Source organism: Thamnophis elegans, chromosome 2 (genome assembly GCF_009769535.1).
Source record: "Thamnophis elegans isolate rThaEle1 chromosome 2, rThaEle1.pri, whole genome shotgun sequence".
NCBI classification, from domain to species: Eukaryota; Metazoa; Chordata; class Lepidosauria; order Squamata; family Colubridae; genus Thamnophis; species Thamnophis elegans.
The window spans coordinates 157009988-157022224 of NC_045542.1; the positions used below are offsets into that span (position 1 = coordinate 157009988).

At 46.1% G+C, this 12237-nt stretch overlaps 1 pseudogene; it reads right to left on the reverse strand.

Moving 5' to 3' along the window:
* Positions 1 to 1357: 1357 nt before the first annotated feature.
* Positions 1358 to 12237, reverse strand: part of LOC116502434 — a 34793-nt pseudogene continuing 23913 nt past the window's right edge.

The window sequence follows — 12237 nt, forward strand, 5'->3', positions numbered from 1 at the left end:
GGGGGAGAATTTGGTTGGAAAAACGTTAAGGGGTGGGCAACCTTGGAGGGCCTGTTCATCATTCCCCTTTTCCTCTCAGCTCTGCAAAAGCAGAAATCTCTGGTTTCCGTCTGCAGCCATCACCACCCTCAGCACGGTCAATAACATAGAGGGTGAAGAAGCAGAGTGGGTGACCCAGCTCCATGACAAGGGGGCCCCAGAGCTCGAAGACATAGATGACTTCCTGCAGGAACTAAGGTTGAGATTTGTGGACTCGGCCCACAGTCATGAAGCAGAAGCGGAGATGAAGGTGATTAAGCGAAAGAACCACCCAGCTAAAGAGTATGTTGTGGAGTTTTGGAGGCTTGCGGCACTGGCCCAAACACTTCCTGGTCCACTGCTTCAGGGACGGTCTGGATCAGGAGCTGCGCAATGCCAGTGTCAACTTCTAAAGCATTGCCATGACTATTATCATGGCATGGAAGGGGAAATTCCATGCATGGCTTCGGCCGGAGTCAGGTCTCATGTCTACAGCCTAGTTGGAGAATATGAATTACGATGCAGGACAGAAGGGAGGAGATACAGGGGGTAAAGTTCAAACGCAATTAAGCGAAAGCAGTTTCGGCCCCATAGGAGTCCACGCCAGAATGTCGATCCTAATAAATGATTGAGTTTCTTTTCAACTTTGTCTGGAGGCTCATAAATGATTAGGTCGTCTTCTGGAAACTTCACAGAGGGCCGAAACTGACTTTTAAAAAATCTATTACGATTTCCGGGTTTCCTGAATCCCAGGCTCTCCGAACACTCCCCCAATATTTGGGGTGCTTGGAGGGAAAATCAGGCAACAGGAGGCTGGAGAAAAAGACTGATTACAGCAGGAGGTATGCAGCAATGCCAAGCAGCGATGTCTTTCTCAGCAGCAGAAGCAAGAAAAGATGAGTACTTTTGAAAATCAACCCCTAAAGCAGCTGAACTGGAATTCCCTTGCCGTAGACCCAGATACAGGGAAGGGTCTCAAGCAAGGTGGCAAGGGTGGACTGGGGGTGGGACTGGAAACAAGCCAGGCTGATGGAATTGTGACCCGACAAAAGCGCGAACGTCATAAGCGTGCCAACAAAACCGCGGCGCTAAAACCGCGATGTCAAAAGCGCGCCAACAACAGCGCGCCGACAACAGCGCACCGACAACAGCACGCCGACAACAGCGCGCCGACAGAAGAGCGATTTAAGTTAAGGTAAGGTTTAGGGTTAGGTTTAGGGTTAGGTTTAGGGTTAGGTTTAGGATTACGTTACAGCGTGCTTCTGTCGGAGCGCTTTTGTCGGCGCGCTTTAGGGCTAATTCGTCGCTCATTCGTCGCGCGGTTTTGTCGGCGCGGTTTTGTCACCGCAGTTTAGTCAGGTGTGCTTTTGTTGTTCGCGCATTTGTGGTGGAACCGATGGAATCCCTAGGGCGTGCAATAGAGCAACTGAAGGAGGGTCTTGACCAGGCCACCCTTGCTGATGAGGGGCCATCATGCTGCCCAAAAGAGAGGGGAGGGACATCTGATCCTGTTGGGGAGAAGAGATGCAGACTGGAGTGCAGCCCCCCTCCCCCTCCTGATAGGAGAAAGAGCCCAAAACGGCAACCAGAGCCTCTCCCACGCAGCAGGCAGGCTGCCAAGAGCAGGCAACCCTCTCCCTCTCTCCGAACTAGGGGTAAAGAAGATGACCAGGCATATCAGGCGCAAGCATACCAAGCGCGACAGGAGGCTGGGGGATTAGGGCTGAATGACCCACCCCAATTCAGGGGAAAGTTTGACAGAGACTCAGACCAGGTAGCCCTATTCCTTGATTCAGCTGATATCCACCTAGAACGCTATGGGCACTTCTACCCATCCCCCAGAACCATGGTGAATTCCATCGCAGAGGGTCTAGAGGGAGAAGCAAGGGAATAGCTAGTCGCCATCCACAAGAGGAGAGTCCCCCAACTGCAAGACATAGATGACTTCCTGCAACTACTAGAGGCCAGATTTGAGGAGGTGGAGGACTCATATGCGGAAGAGGAACTCAGCAACGTAAAGCAGAGAGGCTGTCCATTCAGAGAGCACATCCATGCATTTAGGAGGGTCATAGGAAGGCTACCCACTTTACCAGAGCGGCTGCTGGTGTATTTTTTCAGAACAAGCCTGGACAAGCAAATTGCTCAGGTAACTGCATACTGCGACATCCCAAATCAACTCTCCGAGTGGTTCTGAGTAGCAAAAGTCGACAGCGGGCTGCGCACCAACGACAGGAGAAAGCAACTGGACACACAATAGAGAGATCAACCCAACCTGAAACCATCAAGCTGGCGGGGAACCACAGCACCACAGCAGGCCGCGATTCCAGCCCACCCTTGAATTCCGGTAAAATGCTACAGACGCGAGGGGATGGGCCACATGGCAGTTGCATGCCCAACCCCAGCCCCAAAACCAAGGCCAGACCCACCGCCTGGGGCACGACCAGAACGAGGCCCCAAATGGACCACCAACAAGTTTGGGAAAGCCCTCCAGGCTGCAGACGCCCCTTCCCCCCCCCCCGGTGAAAGTGGTGGAACCCCAGGCAATGACAACCAGTTGCCCGAAACATATGACAACGAGGACGAGGGAGAAAATGACCCAATGGTGAGTGAATCAATTCACCCTTTCCTTTTTCCAATACGCCTCAGAGCCCCAAAACCGGAACCCAGTGGAATTTTCAAGCCCTAATAGACTCAGGCTGCACAAGGTGTTTGATCAACCTAACCACAGTCCTGAAACTGGGGATCAGAGCAAAAAGACTGGCCCACCCAATCTGGTTCAACCAGGTCGACGGGTCTCAAATGGGAGGAGCCTATGCAACTCACCTAACTGAACCAGTGAGGCTAGAACTAGCGGATCACTGGGAAGTAATTTGATTCATAATAGTCCCCAAAATGACAGATGCAGTCATACTGGGACTTTCCTGGCTAGACAAGTAGGGACCGACCATCTGGTGGCAAGGGGGTACCCGCAGAGTTAGGAGATCAAGGGCCCCCAATCCCTCCCACACCAGCAAGCAGAAACACCACCCACGCTGGAAACCCCCAAGAGAGCCTACAGAACAACTGGCAACCACATCCGACAAAATCTCAGAGGCCGAACTGATTCCAATAGAATATCAGGACCTTGGAGAAGCATTCAGCAACGCCGAGTGCAATGTTCTGCCTTCCCCGCCGGGAGACAGACTGTGCCATCAAAATCATCCCCGGGGCAAAACTGCCCAGGCCCAAACTGTATACCATGACGCCCCGGGAAATGCAAGAGATGTGCAAATACATAGACAAAATCCTAGCAACGGGGTTTATTAAAAAAAAGATGGAACCATGAGATTATGTGTTGACTTTTGAGGGATAAATGGGGTTGTCCGTACACAACCTATACCTACTCCCCCTCCTGAAGGACATGCTGTCTCATCTGGCCAAGGCAGCTTTCAATTCAAAATGATGCCTTTGGGACTGCAGGGGGCCCTAGTGGTATTCATGGAGTTGATAATCAAGGTGTTGCATGAGCACCTCTACAATGGGGTCCTCATCTACCTAGATAACATCCTTATCTACACTGAGACCATGAATGACCACGTACCCCTGGTCCGCCAAGTACTGGAAAAACTTCTGGCAGCCATACGTCAAGGTATCAAAATGTGAATTCCACCGTGCATGGTTAGACTACCTGGGTTACCGAGTGTCAAATGAGGGAATAGAGATGTGCCAAAGTGCAAGTCATCTTAGGCTGGCAATCCCCTCGCACACCCAGACAACTACAAAGTTTCCTAGGTTGCACGAACGTCTACAGGCAATTCATCCCCTCCTTTATGAAGATTGCCAAACCCCTGGCAGACCTCCTGAAGACAGGGAACCCATGAAACCTCGTCCGAGACAACCCCTACCATTGGACCTAACCGTTCGAGACACTAAAAGAAATGTTTGCAAAGGAGCCAGTGCTGAAGCAACCTTTCGTGATCCAGGTAAATGCCAGCGACATGGCAGTGGGAGGAGTGCTACTCCAAAGAAACAACTAAGGAAACTTACAACCCTGCGCCTACACCTCCCGCAAGCTCACAGACACAGAGAGACGATGGGCTGCATGGGACAAGGAGGCTTTCACAGTGATATGGGCACTGCTAACCTGGAGACACCTGTTGGAAAGGGGCCAGAAACCATTTGAAGTCCTCTGGTGACTCACCAGGCTGGAATTCTGACTGTAACATTCCCAACAATCAGGACATTCAAAGGGTTTCTCTTCTGTGTGAACCCTCTAGTGTGTCACCAGCTTGGAATTGGTATTGAAACTTTTACCACAATCAGGACACTCAAAGGGTTTCTCTCCTGTGTGACTCCTCCTATGTATCACCAGGTTAGAATTGTTACTGAAGCTTTTCCCACAATAAGGACACTCAAAGGGTTTTTCTCCTGTGTGAGTGCTCTGGTGTTTAACCAGACTAGAATTCCGACTGAAACATTTCCCACAATCAGGACATTTAAAGGGTTTCTCTCCTGTGTGAGTCCTCCTGTGCATCACCAGCTTGGAATTGGTATTGAAACTTTTCCCACAATCAGGACACTCAAAGGATTTCTCTCCTGTGTGAACCCTCTGGTGTCTAACCAGACTGGAATTGGTATTGAAACTTTTCCCACAATCAGGACACTCAAAAGGTTTCTCTCCTGTGTGAACCCTCTGGTGTGTCACCAGCTTGGAATTGGTATTGAAACTTTTCCCACAATCAGGACACTCAAAGGGTTTCTCTCCTGTGTGACTCCTCCTGTGTATCACCAGGTTAGAATTGTTACTGAAGCTTTTCCCACAATCAGGACACTCAAAGGGTTTCTCTCCTGTGTGACTCCTCCTGTGTATCACCAGGTTAGAATTGTTAGTGAAGCTTTTCCCACAATCAGGACACTCAAAGGGTTTCTCTCCTGTGTGAGTGCTCTGGTGTTTAACCAGACTAGAACTCTGACTGAAACATTTTCCACACTCAGGACATTTAAAGGGTTTCTCTCCTGTGTGAGTCCTCCTGTGCATCACCAGGTTGGAATTGGTACTGAAACTTTTCCCACAATCAGGACACTCAAAGGGTTTCTCTCCTGTGTGAGTTCTTTGGTGTGTCACCATGCTGGAATAGTGACTAAAACTTTTACCACAATCAGGGCACTCAAAGGGTTTCTCTCCTGTGTGAACCCTCTGGTGTCTAACCAGACTGGAATTGGTATTGAAACTTTTCCCACAATCAGGACACTCAAAGGGTTTCTCTCCTGTGTGAACCCTCTGGTGTCTCACCAGCGTGGAATTGGTATTGAAACTTTTTCCACATCCAGGACACTCAAAGGGTTTCTCTCCTGTGTGAGTGCTCTGGTGTTTAACCAGACTAGAATTCTGACTAAAACTTTTACCACAATCAGGGCACTCAAAGGGTTTCTCTCCTGTGTGAACCCTCTGGTGTGTCACCAGACTGGAATTGGTATTGAAACTTTTCCCACAATCAGGACACTCAAAGGGTTTCTCTCCTGTATGAACCCTCTGGTGTGTCACCAGCTTGGAATTGGTATTGAAACCTTTCCCACAATCAGGACACTCAAAGGGTTTCTCTCCTGTGTGAGTCCTTTGGTGTGTAACCAGGCTGGAATGACGACTAAAACTTTTTCCACAATTAGGACACTCAAAGGGTTTCTCTCCTGTGTGAGTCCTTTGGTGTCCCAACAGGTTGGAAGTCTGACTAAAACTTTTACCACAATCAAAACATTGAAAGGGTTTCTCTCCTGTGTGAGTCCTCTGGTGTGTAACCAGGCTGGAACGCTGACTGAAACTTTTCCCACAATCAGGACATTCAAAGGGTTTCTCTCCTGTGTGAGTCCTCTGGTGTGTAACCAGCTTGGATTTATCACAGAAACATTTCCCACATTCAGGACATTCAAACAGTTTCTCCTTGGTGTGAGTCCACATTGCCATACTTGCTAAAGCATTTATCACATTGGGGGCACTTTTAGGGCTTCTGTCCTGTGTGGGTCCTTCCATGAAACAAAACGGAGTTGTTGTGACTAAAGGTTTTGCTACATTCAGAGTATTTGTATGGCTTTTCTCCAGTCTGGATTGTCTCATGCATAATCAACTGTGATTTGCAAGTTGTATCTTTCACACAACTGGCACGTCTATGGAGCTTTTCCACAACTCATATTCCTGAGATCAAAAATATGGACTGTCCCTTGTTTTTTTGTCGTTTTGTTTCAAGCCATTTTCTTCCTCCCAGAGCAATGCTCGTCAACACTGTCTGCTCTATGTGGTTTTCCAATTCTCCTTTTCCTCCTCAGTAACTTCCAGATATTTCCCTCTTTTGCTGAATGGAAAAATAATCTCCCTTGACCTTTCATGTAATATATGCTTGAATTCACACTCTCCGTTTCCCAGCTAGAAATCTGTTCTTGATTTTCTCTCGTTTCTCTCTCACCTGCTGAGGAAATTGGAGAATTGTGTGGCTCTCTGAAGGAAATGAAAAACACTTTGATTTCCGGACTGATTTGTTTTCCTTTTCAATGTTGCTTGTTATCCTCAGTCTCCAGAGTCTATAAGATTCAAATAAAAGTGTATCTTTAATTGTGCATAAAATGGTTGCAGAAGAGGAGGAAAAAAGAAAAGAGCTTATATTGCAATGAAATAGCAAACATGTCACAATCCTACAATAATTTTACATTAATCATGATTCATTTGGCACATGGAAAACTCCCCAGATCCAAGTTCAAATATCCATTCAATGAAGAAATTGGTTGTTGACTGGGTCAATCAATGAATTCTTAGCAGTGCAAAGGGTTGTTTTCAAACACAGGTGTTATAAAATTTAAAAACACTAAAAATAGAAATGCAAACATGCAACCACAATTTTGCTTTGAATCCAAACTTAATGTTTTCATGGTTAGCTGAAACATGAAATATGCCAGATATTTGCATTAGTACTTCAGTCAGGCTGTATTTAATTGATTCACGTTGCAACACGGGTCAGAGATAGAGACTACATCTACAAAAGCCAAAGTGTAGGAGTTTCCTAGTCTCTGACATTGAGGTGTGTGTTAAGACAATGCCAAAGATTAAAGACCTCAGCAATGATCTTAGAGAAGCAATTGTTGCTGTACATCAATTTGGGAAGGTTTAAAAGGCCATTTCCAGATACCATATTTTTTGGAGTATAAGATGCACCCTTTTCCTTCAAAAAAGGGTGAAAATCTGGGTGCATCTTATACAGTAAATACAACATTTTTGGCCTCCTGAAACACCGCCCCCTTCACCAAAATGGCTGTGCATAGCCTTTAGGAGGCTTCCAAAGTGGTCCTGGGAGCAGGCGGGGGCAGATATAAACTAAAATGGGCCGTTTTTCTCTCATTTTTGCTCCCCTAGCCCCCAGGAGCACTCTATAAGCCCCTTAAAGTCTGTGCATGCCCCCTTTTTTGGATACAAAAATGGCCCAGTTTTTGCGAGAAAAGGGCCATGTTTGGGTGATCTGCAGAGTGCAAAACCTTTTTTAAATATTTGCCTCTTCAAAGTCTTGGTGCATCTTATACTCAAAAAAATACGGTAATTTAAAATCCATCATTCTACATTGAGGAAGATTATTCAGAAGAGGAAACATTTAAGACAGTTGCCAATCTTCTCAGGACTGGACATTCAAGATAATTGTCATAAAGGGAGTTTTGTTCTCACCATCTTCTGATCATGTTATTGGCCGATGTTTGGACCTGGTCAAGGCCAACCGTCCTGCCTCAGATTCCTCCACTTGGAGTGAAGTACAGAGGAGATCCCAAAGAACTGGGTTTTTTTTTTACAAGTTTGGAATTACATGCAGGGTTTTGGGGAGGTTTTTCATCGGAAGTTGCCAAAGTGAGAAGTGTTACTATGGCTTTGGAAAGAAAAGCGGCTGCCTGGATGGTAGCCTTGCATAATGATGATTCCCCCTGCTGAGGGATTACAAGGAGTTTATGACTGCCTTGAGGAAACGTTTTGATGACCTCCCCTAAATCAAAAGGCGAAAAGCAGGATGAAACCCTTAACCCAGGAGGGGAGGCCTGAGGCTGAGTACACACAGGAGTTTTGTGAGCTGTTGGTGCACATGCGGGGGAGGTCTGAGGAGGCACCAAAAGAAGGAAAGGAGGGGCATTGGGAACCCAACTGCTACGCTAGACATCTCCCAAAACTGACCCTGGCTGGTAGGGAGGAACCTGGCTGGCAACTAGGGAGACGCTGTGAAACTGCCCTGGAAAGCGTGGAAGGTGTTGATGTCCTTTCTCCAGGCCAGGAGAAGGAACCCTCCTCTTCCATGGGAGAAAGTGAAACCGATTCAGATGATGACCACTCAGGACTTAAAGTGCCCTCTACTGGATCCATAAAGAACTCTCTGGCAAATTGAAAGACAAAAAACCTCAGAAGTCTGAAATTTTGACTGAAACATTTCCCACATTCAGGACATTCAAAGGATTTCTCTCCAGTGGGTATAAGCATATGATTTAGAAGGCTAGTCATACTACTGACATATTTCCCACGGTCTGGACACTCATATGGTTTCTCTCCTGTGTGAGTTCTCTGGTGTGTCACCAGGCTGGAATTCTGACTGAAACTTTTTCTGTAATTAGGATATTCAAATGGTTTCTCTCTGGTGTGACACCAGGCTGGAATTGGTACTGAAACTTTTCTGACAATCAGAACATTCAAAAGGTTTTTCTCCTGTGTGAGTTGTCTGGTGTGTCACCAGGTTTGAATTCTGACTGTAACGTTTCCCACAATCAGGACATTCAAAGAGTTTCTCTCCAGTGTGTAAAAGCATATGATTTAGAAGGCTAGTCACACTACTGAGATATTTCCCACAGTCTGGACAATCATATGGTTTCTCTTCTGTGTGAGTTCTTTGGTGTGTCACCAGGGTGGAATTCTGACTGAAACTTTTTCCACAATCAGAACATTGAAAGGGTTTTTCTCCTGTGTGAGTTCTCTGGTGTGCCACCAGGCTGGAGTTCTGACTGAAACTTTTTCCGCAATTAGGACATTGAAAGGGTTTTTCTCCTGTGTGAATCCACTGGTGTGTCACCAGGCTGGAATTCTGAGTGAAGCTTTTCCCACAATCAGGACATTCAAACGGTTTCTCTCTTGTGTGAGCACTCTGATGTGTAATCAGTTGGGAATTCTGACTGAAACATTTCCCACAGTCAGGACACTCAAATGGTTTCTCCCCTGTGTGTATAAGCATATGATTTAGAAGGCTAGTCATACTACTGAGATCTTTCCCACATTCTGGACACTCATATGGTTTCTCTCCTGTGTGAGTTTTCTGGTGTGTCACCAGGTTGGAATATTGACTGAAACTTTTTCCGCAATCAGAACATTTAAAGGGTTTTTCTCCGGTGTGAGTTCTCTGGTGTTTCACCAGGGTGGAGTTCTGACTGAAACTTTTCCCACAATCAGAACATTTGAAGGGTTTTTCTCCTGTTCTCTCATGTGCCACAAGGAAAGAGTTCCGACTGAAACTTTTTCCGCAATGAGGACATTCAAAGGGTTTTTCTCCTGTGTGAGTTCTCTGGTGTCTCACGAGTTTGGAATTTTGACTGAAAAATTTCCCACAATCAGGACATTGAAATAGTTTCTCTCCCGTGTGAATCCTCCGGTGTTGAACCAGGGTCGAATTGGTACTGAAACTTTTCCCACAATCAGGACATTCAAAGGGTTGTTTCATCTTGGTATGAGTCCATGTTGCCATGCTCGCTAAAAAATTTACTGCATTGGGAGCACTTGAAGGGCTTTTTTTCTTATGTGGATCCTTCCCTGAATCACAACAGAGTTGTTCTGACCAAAGGTTTTGCCACATTCTCCAGTTTTCTCCAGTTTGGATTCCTCTCAGGCATAATCAGCTATGAGTTGCAAGTTGTATCTTTCGCACAACAGACACGTCTATGGAGCTTTTCCACAACTCATATTCCTGGGGAGATCAAAATTATGGAAGATCCCTTGTTTAGTGCTGCTTTGATTTAGTGGTGATATTCTTCCTTCCAGAGTGAGGCTTGCCCCACTTTCTGCCTAGTAACTTCTAGATATTTCCCTTTTTTGCTCAAAAGAACAATAATCCCCCTTGACTTTTCATGTAACATATACTTGAGTTTTGCATACTCTACTTTCTCCAGATAGAAATCTCTTCTTTATTTTCTCTTTTTTCTCTCTTACCCGGAAGGTGAAGAATTGTGTGTTTTTCTGGAGGAAGTGGAAAACATTTGATTTCTGGACTGATTTGTTTTCCTTTTCAATGTTGCTTGTTTTCCTCAATTGTTCAGCGTGCTCATATTGCCATCCTCTTTGTCTATAGGATTCAAATTAAAGTGTATAATTATGCATAAAATGGTTGCAGAAGATGAGAAAAAAAGAAAAAAGCTTATGTTACAATGAAAAAGCAAACATGCCACAAAGCTACAATAATTTTACATTAATCATTATTCATTTGACACATGGAAGACTACCCAGATCCATTCAATGATGAAATTCGCTTGTTGACTGGGTCAATCAATGAATTCTTAGCAGCGCAAAGGGTTGTTTTCAAATACAGTCCAGTGAAAAAGAAACTACACCCTCTTTGATTTCTATGGTATAGAGAATAACAGAATTGGAAGGGACCTTGGAGGTTTTCTAATCCAAGCCCTGCTAAAGCAGGAGACCATATACATGTGATTGCCACTTCTGATTTGCTTGTAGGGCCGGTTTTTGGCCTCCCGAGGCTTCAGGGAAGCCTCCTGAAGGTTCCAGTGGTTGAAAATCGGAGCTGTGGACAAACTGGAAGTTCCCATTTCCTGAACTTCCAGGTTCCCCGTAGGACCATTTTTCACCCTCCGGAGCATTCAGGGACCTTCAGGAGGCTTCCCTGAAGTGACTTCCAGTTTGTCCGTAGATCCCTTTTAGCCCCCTGGAGGCTTCATCGGACCCATGGGGAACCCGGAAGTCATCATTCCCAAACTTCCGGGTTCCCCATAGTTCCCTTTTCACCCTCTGGAGGCTTCAGGGAAGCTCCTGAAGCCTCCGGAGGGCCTCCGGGAGGGGGGAGGCTGTTTTCACCCTCCCCAGGCTCCTAGAAAGCCTCTGGACCCTGGGGAGGGAGAAAAAACTGTGCCAAAAGCGATGGGTGGTTTGCTGGTTGCCTGCACATGCGTGGGGATGTTCCGCGCATTGAATTATGGGTGTGGGCACGCCCGCACATGATCCCCACTGCTCTACCCCCGCTTTTGGCATGGGAGCTAAAAAAGGTTAGCCATCACTGCCCTATACCGTTTCAGACAAATCACTCTCTTGTGTCTTTTGAAAAGCCTCCAATGATGGAGCGCCACAGTGACAGCCAAGTACTGCTAATAAAGTGCCCTTGATCAATTGATGTGATTGCTGCTGCAAACTCTGACCTATCAATTGATCATCATCAGCAGCATCATATAGCACATTTTTGCCTTCTGAAGCCCCGCCCCTTCACCAAAATGGTCATGCATACCCTTGTGGAAGCTTTCAGAGAGCTCTTGGGGGCTGGGGAGGGCAGAAATAAGCAAAAAATGGCCCATTTTTGCTCCCCCTCCAGCAGCACTCTATAAGGCTATGTATGCAGTTTTTTTGACAAAACATGGGCCCGTTTTCGTGAAAAACGAGCCATTTTTTTGCTCGTTTTTGCCACCACGGAGCACTCTGCAAGCCCCCCCCCAAGGCTGTCCTTACCTTTTGTTTGAACATGGGCTCATGTTCGTGAAAAATGGACTGTTTTGGGAAAGTTTGCATTGTGGAAAAACTTTTTTTTTCTTTTCCAAAAGCTCTTTAACCGATTGATGAAAATTACATTGATCAAGTGCTGCAGATTGTCAGCTATTTCCTTCTCCAGCACATGGATAAATACACTTGGCTACTACCTACCTACACACACTCTCTCCCTACCTACCTATTGTATTTCTCTCTCTCTATCCCTCTATCTACCTACCTCTCTCCCTATCTATCTACTGTATTTCTCTCTCTTTATCCCTCTACCTACCTACCTACCTACCTACCTACCTACCTACCTACCTACCTACCTACCTACCCTTTCTCCCTATTTACTGTATTTCTCTCTCTTTCTATTTCTCTCTATCCGTCTACCTACCTACCTACACTCTCCCTACCTACCTACTGTATTTCTCTCTCTCTATCCCTCTATCTATGTACCTCTCTCTCCCTACCTATCTACTGTATTTCTCTTT